The following is a 13,127-nucleotide window of genomic DNA, read 5'->3' as shown; positions in this document are numbered from 1 at the left end:
AAAAAAGGTTCCCCCACTCCTCCACAATCTTAATTCCCTCCCCAAAAACCTTTGTTTTGTGAAAGACTTTAAGAGAATAGAAAGAGAAGCTGGAAACTGAGAAAACATTTGAAAACATGATAAAGAACTTGTATCCAAAGAATTCTTAAAACTCAATTCTTAAAACCCAATAAAATGGACAAAATATTTGAACGCAGTCTTTACAAAAGACTGTCTCTTAATGGCAAATTATCACATGAAAAAATGCTTCATATTTGCTGTTAGAGAAATGAAAGTTAAAATCACTTGTAGACACCATATGACACCTATTAAAATAGTTAAAATTAAAAACGAACAATACAAGTGCTGACAAGGATGTAGAAACAGTGGAGCCCTCACAAATTGCTGGTGAGAGTGCAAAATGGTAGAGCTACTCTTAAGAAGAATTTAGAAGTTTCTTATAAAGTTAAACTTATACCTGTTACAAGTCCCAGTATCCCCACTTTGAGGATTTACTTTGGAGAAATAAAAATTGATGTTCACACACACACACACACACTCACACACACACGTTTATAGTGGGTATCCATAATTGCCTAAATGTGGAAGCAACTCAAATATCTACCAATGGGTGAATGGGTAAATGAATAGTAGTACAGCTTTATAATGTAACACTACTGGAAAAAGGAATGAACTCTTGATAGGCACAACAATATGGATGAATCTGAAAGACATTATGCTAAGCGAAAGATATCAGTTCTATACATATTGTATAACTCCATTTATATGACATTCTGGANAAATAAAAATTGATGTTCACACACACACACACACACACACACACACACACGTTTATAGTGGGTATCCATAATTGCCTAAATCTGGAAGCAACTCAAATATCTACCAATGGGTGAATGGGTAAATGAATAGTAGTACAGCTTTATAATGTAATACTACTGGAAAAAGGAATGAACTCTTGATAGGCACAACAATATGGATGAATCTGAAAGGCATTATGCTAAGCGAAAGATATCAGTTCTATACATATTGTATAACTCCATTTATATGACATTCTGGAAATACTGAGCATGTAGGGATAGAAAACAGATTAGTAGTTACCAGGGTTTAGGAGCTGTGGAGGGTTTGACTGCATAGAAGCAGCATGAGGGTGATTTTTGGAATGATAAGACTGCTCTGTATTCTGATTGTGGTGGTAGTTACATAAATCTCTACATATTTTTAAACCCACACCTGCACACATGCACACACAAAGGCAATTTAACCATGTCATTATTTTAACATTATCCCAAGATTTTAAGTTGCCTAAAAATTTGGAGATTATTTTCAAGCTGAAAAACTGAAAAACGTAATTACTGAAATAAAAAGCTTGTTAGAACTAGAGTAAATTTTATGAGTGTATTTTATTTCTAGGTAATGTAAGAATTGTATTTTGGTTGTGGCTGTTTAATGTCACTCTCACTATATGAACTGTTAAGAGTTTTACATAAAAATCTTGCAATTAGAGTTACCTAAAACTCTAAGTTTTCCTCCCTGTATGTAATGGCTGAATTTGCTCTAGTTATAACAGTAATGCATGTAAATAACTTTTGTGTTTAAAAAATAAAGTAATATCTTCAAAATTCTGAAATAAAATGGTTTTCAAACTAGATTGGTAGCTGGGTAAATCTGTATAGCACAGCATGTTATTCTTAGGATAGGGAACACTGAAGGTTCTAAAGAAGGATTGAAGAAGGCCCCAGACCAGAAGAATGTGGGGAGGATCTAGAAAAGGAGAGGAAATGAGATAACTTCACCCAGGAGGTGATATATTCTGTCAGACTTAAAATTTGAATGTGAGAGCCATTCAAGGAGGGTGTGAAAAGAACAAAGGGTTTCTACTCAAAGGACTGGCTTGTGAGAAGGCCCAGGGCCACAGAACAAGGGGTGTTCTGGATAAAGTGAATATGGCTGGTTATAGATTTTAGGGAAAAGACAAGTCAGAGGTGAGGCTAGAAATGGAAGCAGAAACTAGCTCAGATCATGCAGGGGCTGCAAGCCACATTGAGTTATTTTGGATGTATGCTAAGATAAATGGGAAGTTTTAACAAAGATGGGATCAAAGACCACACTGCATAGAGAATGGATTGAAAGGGGTGAATTTAAAGTGGAGGGATGAGATCAGGTGTGTTCAGGGTGGTATGGCTCAACACCCCCCAAAATAAATAATACAATTAAAAAATGGGCAAAAGACGTGAATAGACATCTTTCTAAAGGCATATAGATGGCCAACAGACACATGAAAAGATGCACAACATAGCTGATCATCAGGGAGATGCAAATCAAAACTATGCTGAGATACCACCTCACACCTGTCAGAATGGCTAAAATCAACAATATAAGAAACAACAGAGGCTGGTGAGAATGTGGAGAAAGGAACCTTGGTGCACTGTTGGTGGGAATGCAAACTGGTGCAGCCACCCTGGCAAACAGTATGGAGGTTCCTCAAAAATTAAAAATAGAACTACCCTATGACTCAGCAATTAGTAAACACCAAACACTACTAGGTATTTACCCAAAGAACACAAAAATTCTAATTCAAAGGGATACATGCACCTTCATGTTTACGGCAGCATTATCTATAACAGCCAAGGTATGAAAACAGCCTTGGTGGCCATTGCCTGGTTNCTGGTCTGGTACCTATCCAGCTTTACTCAGGGGACCGGCTGAAAAAAGGTTCCCCCACTCCTCCACAATCTTAATTCCCTCCCCAAAAACCTTTGTTTTGTGAAAGACTTTAAGAGAATAGAAAGAGAAGCTGGAAACTGAGAAAACATTTGAAAACATGATAAAGAACTTGTATCCAAAGAATTCTTAAAACTCAATTCTTAAAACCCAATAAAATGGACAAAATATTTGAACGCAGTCTTTACAAAAGACTGTCTCTTAATGGCAAATTATCACATGAAAAAATGCTTCATATTTGCTGTTAGAGAAATGAAAGTTAAAATCACTTGTAGACACCATATGACACCTATTAAAATAGTTAAAATTAAAAACGAACAATACAAGTGCTGACAAGGATGTAGAAACAGTGGAGCCCTCACAAATTGCTGGTGAGAGTGCAAAATGGTAGAGCTACTCTTAAGAAGAATTTAGAAGTTTCTTATAAAGTTAAACTTATACCTGTTACAAGTCCCAGTATCCCCACTTTGAGGATTTACTTTGGAGAAATAAAAATTGATGTTCACACACACACACACACACTCACACACACACGTTTATAGTGGGTATCCATAATTGCCTAAATGTGGAAGCAACTCAAATATCTACCAATGGGTGAATGGGTAAATGAATAGTAGTACAGCTTTATAATGTAACACTACTGGAAAAAGGAATGAACTCTTGATAGGCACAACAATATGGATGAATCTGAAAGACATTATGCTAAGCGAAAGATATCAGTTCTATACATATTGTATAACTCCATTTATATGACATTCTGGAAATACTGAGCATGTAGGGATAGAAAACAGATTAGTAGTTACCAGGGTTTAGGAGCTGTGGAGGGTTTGACTGCATAGAAGCAGCATGAGGGAGATTTTTGGAATGATAAGACTGCTCTGTATTCTGATTGTGGTGGTAGTTACATAAATCTCTACATATTTTTAAACCCACACCTGCACACATGCACACACAAAGGCAATTTAACCATGTCATTATTTTAACATTATCCCAAGATTTTAAGTTGCCTAAAAATTTGGAGATTATTTTCAAGCTGAAAAACTGAAAAACGTAATTACTGAAATAAAAAGCTTGTTAGAACTAGAGTAAATTTTATGAGTGTATTTTATTTCTAGGTAATGTAAGAATTGTATTTTGGTTGTGGCTGTTTAATGTCACTCTCACTATATGAACTGTTAAGAGTTTTACATAAAAATCTTGCAATTAGAGTTACCTAAAACTCTAAGTTTTCCTCCCTGTATGTAATGGCTGAATTTGCTCTAGTTATAACAGTAATGCATGTAAATAACTTTTGTGTTTAAAAAATAAAGTAATATCTTCAAAATTCTGAAATAAAATGGTTTTCAAACTAGATTGGTAGCTGGGTAAATCTGTATAGCACAGCATGTTATTCTTAGGATAGGGAACACTGAAGGTTCTAAAGAAGGATTGAAGAAGGCCCCAGACCAGAAGAATGTGGGGAGGATCTAGAAAAGGAGAGGAAATGAGATAACTTCACCCAGGAGGTGATATACTCTGTCAGACTTAAAATTTGAATGTGAGAGCCATTCAAGGAGGGTGTGAAAAGAACAAAGGGTTTCTACTCAAAGAACTGGCTTGTGAGAAGGCCCAGGGCCACAGAACAAGGGGTGTTCTGGATAAAGTGAATATGGCTGGTTATAGATTTTAGGGAAAAGACAAGTCAGAGGTGAGGCTAGAAATGGAAGCAGAAACTAGCTCAGATCATGCAGGGGCTGCAAGCCACATTGAGTTATTTTGGATGTATGCTAAGATAAATGGGAAGTTTTAACAAAGATGGGATCAAAGACCACACTGCATAGAGAATGGATTGAAAGGGGTGAATTTAAAGTGGAGGGATGAGATCAGGTGTGTTCAGGGTGGTATGGCTCAACACCCCCCAAAATAAATAATACAATTAAAAAATGGGCAAAAGACGTGAATAGACATCTTTCTAAAGGCATATAGATGGCCAACAGACACATGAAAAGATGCACAACATAGCTGATCATCAGGGAGATGCAAATCAAAACTATGCTGAGATACCACCTCACACCTGTCAGAATGGCTAAAATCAACAATATAAGAAACAACAGAGGCTGGTGAGAATGTGGAGAAAGGAACCTTGGTGCACTGTTGGTGGGAATGCAAACTGGTGCAGCCACCCTGGCAAACAGTATGGAGGTTCCTCAAAAATTAAAAATAGAACTACCCTATGACTCAGCAATTAGTAAACACCAAACACTACTAGGTATTTACCCAAAGAACACAAAAATTCTAATTCAAAGGGATACATGCACCTTCATGTTTACGGCAGCATTATCTATAACAGCCAAGGTATGAAAACAGCCTTGGTGGCCATTGCCTGGTTAATGGATAAGAAAGATGTGCACACACACACACACACACACACACACACACAGAGAAATATTCCTCAGCTATCAAAAAGAATGAAATCTTGCCATTTGCAGTGACATGGATGGAGCTAGAGAGTATTATGCTAGAGGAAATAAGTCAGTCAGAGAAACATGAATACCATATGATTTCACTCATATATGGAATTTAGGAAACAAAATGAGTGAAGGGGGAAAAAAAGAGGGAGGCAGCCTAAGAAATAGACTCTTAACTCTAGAGAACAAACTGATGGGTAGCATAGGGGTGGTGGTTGGGGGGATTAAGGAGTGCATTTGTGATGCGCACCAGGTGTTGTATGGAAATGTGGAATCACTATATTGTATACCTGAAACTAATGTTATACTGTATGTTAACTAATTGGGATTTAAGAACTTAAAAAAATAAGAGTATATTATCAAGAAATAAAGTTGAGGGAGACTTTTGAATAGCTGATGGAGGTCCAAATTATTTGCGACACAGAAAACAACAGATGTTGGCAAGGATGCAGAGAAAAGGGAACTCTCTTACACTATTGGTGAAAATGCAAACTGGTGCAGCCACTTTGGGAAACAGTAGGGATGTTCTTCAAAAAGTTAAAAATAGCACTACCCTATGGCTCAGCGATTGAACTACTAGGTATTTACCCAAAGGATACAAAAATACTGAATTGAAGGGACATGTGCACCCCAGTGTTTATAGCAGCATTATTAACAACAACCAAATCATGGAAAGAGCCCAATGTCCATCGAGTGATGAATGGATAAAGAAGTTGTGAGATACATATATAGATATCCACATACCACATGTGTGTATTAGTTATCAAAAAGAATGGAATATTACCATTTTCAAGGATGTTGGATGAAACTAGGGTGTATTATTCTAAGTCAGTCAGTCAGAGAAAGACAAATACCTATTTCATTCATTCATATGTGCAAATGAAGAAGATGAACATAGGGGAAGGGGGAGAAAAGATAGGGAAACAAGCCATAAGAGACTTTTAACTAAAGAGAACAAACTGAGAGTTGATGGCGGGGAGGTGGGCAGGTGACGGGCATTAAGGAGGGCATTTCTAGTAAGTGAAACTTCTGTAAGTGGCACTTCTGTAAGTGAAAAATCACTAAAATCTGCTTCTGAAGCCAATATTGCATTATATGTTAACTAGAATTTAAATAAAAACTTGAAACAAAAAAAATAATATTGAATTACATACTTGAAAGTTACTACAAGAATAGATCTTAAATGATCTCTTCCAAAAAGAAGTGGTAATTATTTTTGTGTTAACACTGGTGTGCTTTTACAACATATAAGTGTATCAGATCAACATGTAGCACACCTTAAACTACAAAATACTGTATTTTAATTTTATATCATTAAACTGGGGGGAAATGTGAAAAAAGGGAGTGAGAGTGAAGCTGGAGACAAAGACAGGGTAGAATCAACGTAACTTGATGAGTGTGAATTAAGAGAGAAGTAGAAAATGAAACTAAAGTCACTGCTAGGGTCAAAAAGTGCCCTGTGTTAAACTTCTTTCTTCAAAGTTTTCTAATAATTGAAATTAAGACACGGAAGTTTGGAAAAATGGGATCTTGGCTCCTTAGGTCTCTATATGTGGAAAAGGATTTTTTTTCCCTCTGAAAATGGTATTATTCATCATAGGAACTAAAAATTGGGTAGGCTTTTGTAAAGAGAAGGAAAGCAAATTGAGGATGATTGTACTGAGAGAAAAAGGTGTAGAGGATGAGAGGAGGAAGGGATGGTCTCCAAGAATGTATGCCTGAAATAGACTCTTTAGGGTTAGTTGGTATACGTAAATGCAGGTTGACCTAGGAATGTTGTTTCTTTAGGTCTTCATCAGGTGCCAACTAGACTTTCAGAAGGGTCCACAATTGATACGGGAAGTCCTAGTCCTAAGTAACTTGGCTCCAGTAACTCTGCAACATCACAACAGGCTCCTGGGTTTGCACTTTGGGGCCTGGACTTTACTTCACTTCAAGGCTTTTTAGTAGGAGTCAGAGGATAGCACTGAAGAGTGGGTCCCTGCCCTGCCCTTCCTCTGTCCTTGTTAACCAATCACACAGTGGGCAAGAATTGGCACCATCACAAGTGTTTTCATACTGACTCTTCATGAGAAAAAAATACCATCAGGGGGATCACCAGTTGCCAGGGAAGAAATCTGAGTTCCCGTCTTCCTCTGTGCAAAGCCATTTGTAACAGGAATAAGGTGGTGGACGATACTGGTCTCTAAGTTTTCTGAATTATCAAAAGGGAGGTAGAGCGAGTGAACCATGATAGGAAGGAAAGATAAGCTTGGAAATGCCTGCCAAATGGCGTTTGAAACATTTAATTTGAATAATCCACTGAAAGGAGTTTATTTTCGAATCCTAAAACCGGTGAAATGGAGGTCTTCTTTATATTTAGCACAAGTATATCCAAGTCATTATACAAATGAAAAATACTATTTTCCCCTCAGTAACATTAAATATGTGTAAGCTAGAAACATATATATAAATGGGAATATGAAGCTTTTTAAAAATATATTTTATAAAGATTTATTTATTTTAGAGAGAGTGTATGCAACTGTTAGGGACAAAAAGAGAGGGAGGGAGAGTCCCAAGCAGACTCTGTGCTGAGTGCAGAGCCCGATGTGGGGCTCAATCTCATGACCCTGAGATCAGGACCTGAGCTGAAACCAAGAATTGGTTGTTTAACTGACTGAGCTACCCAGGCGCCCCAGGAATATGAAACTTTTGTCTGGTAATTTCATGGCCTAAACAGTCAGTTGGTACTTTAATGGCAGGGTTTGTAAAGCAAAAGCCAATTTAATTCCCATGCTTAAAAATGACTGCTTGACTAATCCTGCCTACTTAATAATTCCATCTGCGATGCTTGCTTGTTGTAGAGATGAGTCTGAATTAAAAGTCGAGATGATTGCATAACAGATGAAAAGGGAAAGGTTATTTATCTGGTCTGCACTTAAATTAACATTTTTAGGCATATAAGGAATGCTCATTTTCATTTATAATTACTAGAAGATTTTTTTTAAAAATTTGGTGTTATGGGTCCAGTCGTCCAGTTAGTTTCAAATCAGACTCAAAATAGGTAACAGATATTATGAGCTTTTAACATAACCAAAATTAGTAAATATGGTTTTCAGTAATTCCATATATGTTCTTTCTGCTAAATAATGGAGATACATAGATATAAATAGAGATAAATAATGGAAACAAGAAACCTACTCACCCCTCTTTGTTTTTGTGGGGAAGAAAGAATCCTCTTAATTTTAAAAGGAACTTTGTTTTTTATTCTATCTTTAAAATAAAACCTTTTAAAAATGTGTAGTACATCTGGCTGAACAGTGTACACAAGACCAATTTACAGTAAGGGCTGTATAGTGCTGATGAAAATCTTACTTGCTCTTTACACTGGGTACCACACTGCATCTGTTTTTGTGACAGCATTGGATTCAGAAATTAAGCACAGCAGGAGGAAAGGTCTTGCATAGATTCAAAATATATTGCATGTCTTGACATTGTAGCCTACTTTTATGGGGGAAAGGCCAAAAACCCCTCTACTGTATTTAGAGGAAGTTAAACCAGGGGAAAAATACTCTTGTCCTCCTTCTATAGAATATTCATCCTGAGAGGAACACGTATGATCACAAGATTTTTTTCCAGTGTTGCAAACAATGAAAATCCCCTGATTTAGGGGAAAAAAGTAACATGTATATTGAAAAAGTATTCTGTAGTACTATATAACATATAGAAAACATGTGTACTTCTCAGTGAAATAATATAAAGTGAACATCCGTTTAGAACACTGAAATAGATCAAGTAACAGAACATTGCCAGCACTCGGGAATATCTTCCTGCCCTTCCAAAATTATGACATATGTCTCCAAACACTGTTAGTTTAGTATTGCATATTTTAAAAAATTTTATACAGATAAAATCTTAGAATATATCCTATTTTATTTCTGATTTCTTTTAGCCCACATTATGTTCGTGAAATTTATTCATGGGTGGATACAGATATAATTCCTTAATTTTTGTTACCTTTTTCGTGTTCTATTATACAGATGCCCACAAATTATTTATCCAGTCTACCATTATTGGGCTTTATGGATTATTTCCAATTCTTAAGTATTATGAATAATGTTGTCATGAACATTGAGGTGTACCTTTTTTGGGTGCATAGGTACATGCATTTTCATATTCCCAGGAATGAAATTGCAAGATCACATAGTAGATTCAACTTCAGAAGGTAAATCTAAAAAATAGCCCAATGTATTTAAAGGAATTTGCACGCTTCCAACAGGCTATGAGAGTTTCTGTTTTTCCATTTACTTCGTGACTCACCAGTATTTAGTAACATTGGTCTTTTTCCTTAAGCCTAGCCATTTTGGTGGTATGGGGTGTGCAACATTATAGTGGTTTTTTTTTTTTGCAGCCTTATAGTTTTAACTTGAATTTTTCTTTGTGATGATATTGAGCATCTTTTCATGTGTTTATTCATCACATACATATTCTGTATTATAACGTTCCTGCTCAAAAATATTCTCTATTTTTCTATTGGATTATCTATCTTTTTCTTAATGACTTCAAAAAGTTTTTACATGTTTGAGACATAAACTCTTCGACTGTTTTATGTGCTGAATATATTCTCCCCTTTCAGGCATTACATTTTCACTTTTTAAAAAAATTAATTTTTTAATGCCAGTATAATTCAGGTCCCTTGTTAAATTAGTTTCAGGTGCAATATAGTGCTTAGACAATTCTCTACATTACTCAGTGCTCATCACAATGAGTGTACTCTTAATCCTTTTTGTCTAATTCACTCATCTCCCCCACCCACCTTCCCTCTGGTAACCATCTGTTTGTTCTCTATAGTTAAGTCTGGTTTTTTGTTTCTCCTTTTTCTTTGTTCAGTTTTCTTTTTTAAATTCTACACAAGTGAAATCACGTGATCTTTGTCTTCTGACATATTTTACTTAGCATAATACTCTTTAGCTCCATCCATGTTATTGCAAATGGCACGATTTCATTCTTTTTTATGGCTGAGTAATATTCCTGTGTGTGTCTGTGTGTGTGTGTGTGTGTGCACGCGCACGCACGTGTGTATGTTCCTTTTTTCCCACATCATTGCCAACACCTGTTGTTTCTTGTGTTTTTGATTTTAGCCATTCTGACAGGTGTGAGGTGATATCTCATTGTGGTTTTGATTTGTATTTCCCTAATGATGAGTGATGTTGAGCATCTTTTCATGTATTTGTTGGCCACCTGTATGTCTTCTTTGGAGAAATGTCTACTCATGTCTTCTGCCTATTTCTTGATTGGATCATTTGTTTATTGGGTGTTGAGTTTGATAAGTTCTTCATAGATTTTGGATACTAGCTCTTTATCTGATAAGTCCTTTGCAAATATCTTCTCCCATTCCATAGGTTGCCTTTTAGTTTTGTTGACTATTTCCTTTGCTGTGCAAAAGTTTATTTTGATGAAGTCTCAGTAGTTCATTTTTTTAAAAGATTTTATTTATTTATTCGACAGAGATAGAGACAGCCAGTGAGAGAGGGAACACAAGCAGGGGGAGTGGGAGAGGAAGAAGCAGGCTCATAGCAGAGGAGCCTGATGTGGGGCTCGATTCTATAACGCCGGGATCACGCCCTGAGCCAAAGGCAGACGCTTAACCGCTGTGCCACCCAGGCGCCCCAGTAGTTCATTTTTGCTTTTGTTTCCCTTGCCTTTGAAGATGTGTCTAGCAAGAAGATGCTGCAGCCAAGGTCAGTGAGTTTGCTGTGATGGATTCTGGTCTTACATTTAGGTCTTTCATCCATTTTGAGTTTATCCTTGTGTGTAGTATAAGAATATGGTCCAGTTTCATTCTTCTGCATGTGGCTGTCCAATTTTCCCAACATCATTTATTGAAGAGACTGTCTTTTTCCCATTGGATATTCTTTCCTGCTTTGTCAAAGATTAGTTGACCATAGAGTTGAGGGTACATTGCTGGGGTCTCTATTCTTTTTTTTTTTTTTTAAGATTTTATTATTTGACAGAGAGAGAGGCAGGGAGAGGGAGAGGGAGAAGCAGGCTCCCGATGAGCGGAGAGCCTGATAAGGGGCTCAATCCCAGAACCCGGGATCATGACCTGAGCTGAAGGCAAATGCTTAACCAACTGAGCTGCCCAGGTACCACCACAAACTAGATTTTAAACCAAAGGCTGTAATAAGAGATGAAGAAGGACACTATATCATCATAAAAGGGTCTATCCAATAATAAGATCTAAAAAATGTAATTATTTATTTCCCTAACTTGGGAGCAGCCAATTATATAAACCAATGGATAACAAAATTAAAGAAACACTGATAATAATACAATAATAGTAGGGGACTTTAACACCCCACTCAACAGCAATGGACAGATCTTCTAGGCAGAAGATCAACAAAGAAGCAAGGACTTTGAATGACACACTGGGCCAAATGGACTTCACAGATATATTCAGAGCATTTCATTCTAAAGCAAAAAAATACACATTCTTCTCAAGGCACAGGAACATTCCCCAGAATAAATCACATACTGGGTTACGAATTTGGTCTCAACTGTTACAAAGAGATTGAGATTATACCATGCGTTTTTCAGACCGCAATGGTTTAAAACTTCAACTCAATCACAAGAGAAAATTTGGAAGGAATAAAAATACGTGGAGGTTAAAGAGCATCCTAACTAAAGAATGAATGGGTCAACCAGGAAATTAAAGAATTTTAAAAATACATGGAAACAAATGAAAATGGAAACACAACTGTTCAAAGTCTTTGGGTTGCAACAAAGGCTGTCCTAAGAAGGACGTATATAGCAATAGAGGACTTTCTCAAGAAACAAGAAAAGTCTCAAATACACACCCAACCTTGCACCTAAAGGAGCTAGAAGAAGAACAGAAAATAAAGCCTAAATCCACCAGGAGAAGAGAAATAATAAAGATTAGAAGGGAAATCAATGATACAGAAATAAAAGAAAAAAAAAAAAACAGAATAGGTCAACGAAACCAGGAGTTGGTTCTTTGAAAGAATTAATAAGATCAGTAAACCCCTAGCCAGACTTAACAAAAAGAGAAAGGACCCAAATAAATAAAATCATAAATGAAAGAGGAGAGATCATAATCAACATCAAAGAAATACAAATAATTAGAAGAGAATGTTATGAGCAATGATATGCCAAAAAATTAGGCAATCTGGAATAAATGGATGCATTCCTAAAAAGATGTAAACTAACAAAACTGAAATAATAGAAAACCTGAATAGACCCATAACCAGTAAAGAAACTGAATCAGTAGTAAAAAATCCCCCCCGCCACAAAAAATGTCCAGGGCCAGGTGGCCCCCCAGAGGAATTCTACCAGATATATAGAGAAGAATTAATATCTATTCTTCTGAGGCTGTTTCAAAAAAAACAGAAATGGAAAGCTTCCAAACTCATTCTATGAGATCAGCATTACCTTGATCACAAAACCAAAGACCCCACCAGAGGAGAAAATTGTAGACCAATATCCTTGATGAACATGGATGCAAAAATTCTCAACAAGCTACAAGCTAATGGGATCCAACAGTACATTAAAAGGATTATTCACCATGACCAAGTAGGATATGTTACTGGGCTGCAAGGGTGAATCAACATCTGCACATCAATCAATATGATACACCACATTAATCAGGATAAGAACCATATGATCCCCTCAATAGATGCAGAAAAAGCAGTTGATGAAATATAGCATCTTTTTTTTTTTTTAAGATTTTATTTATTTATTTGACAGAGAGAGAGAGAGAGACAGCCAGCGAGAGAGGGAACACAAGCAGGGGGAGTGGGAGAGGAAGAAGCAGGCTCCCAGCGGAAGAGCCTGATGTGGGGCTCGATCCCAGAACGCCAGGATCACGCCCTGAGCTGAAGGCAGACGCTTAACTACTGAGCCACCCAGGTGCCCCGCATCCTTTCTTGATAAAGACTTACAGATGCTATAACAGGGCTCACT

This window comes from Ailuropoda melanoleuca, chromosome 3 (genome assembly GCF_002007445.2).
Source record: "Ailuropoda melanoleuca isolate Jingjing chromosome 3, ASM200744v2, whole genome shotgun sequence".
Lineage (NCBI taxonomy): Eukaryota > Metazoa > Chordata > Mammalia > Carnivora > Ursidae > Ailuropoda > Ailuropoda melanoleuca.
Note: the sequence above shows the minus strand (reverse complement) of the source record.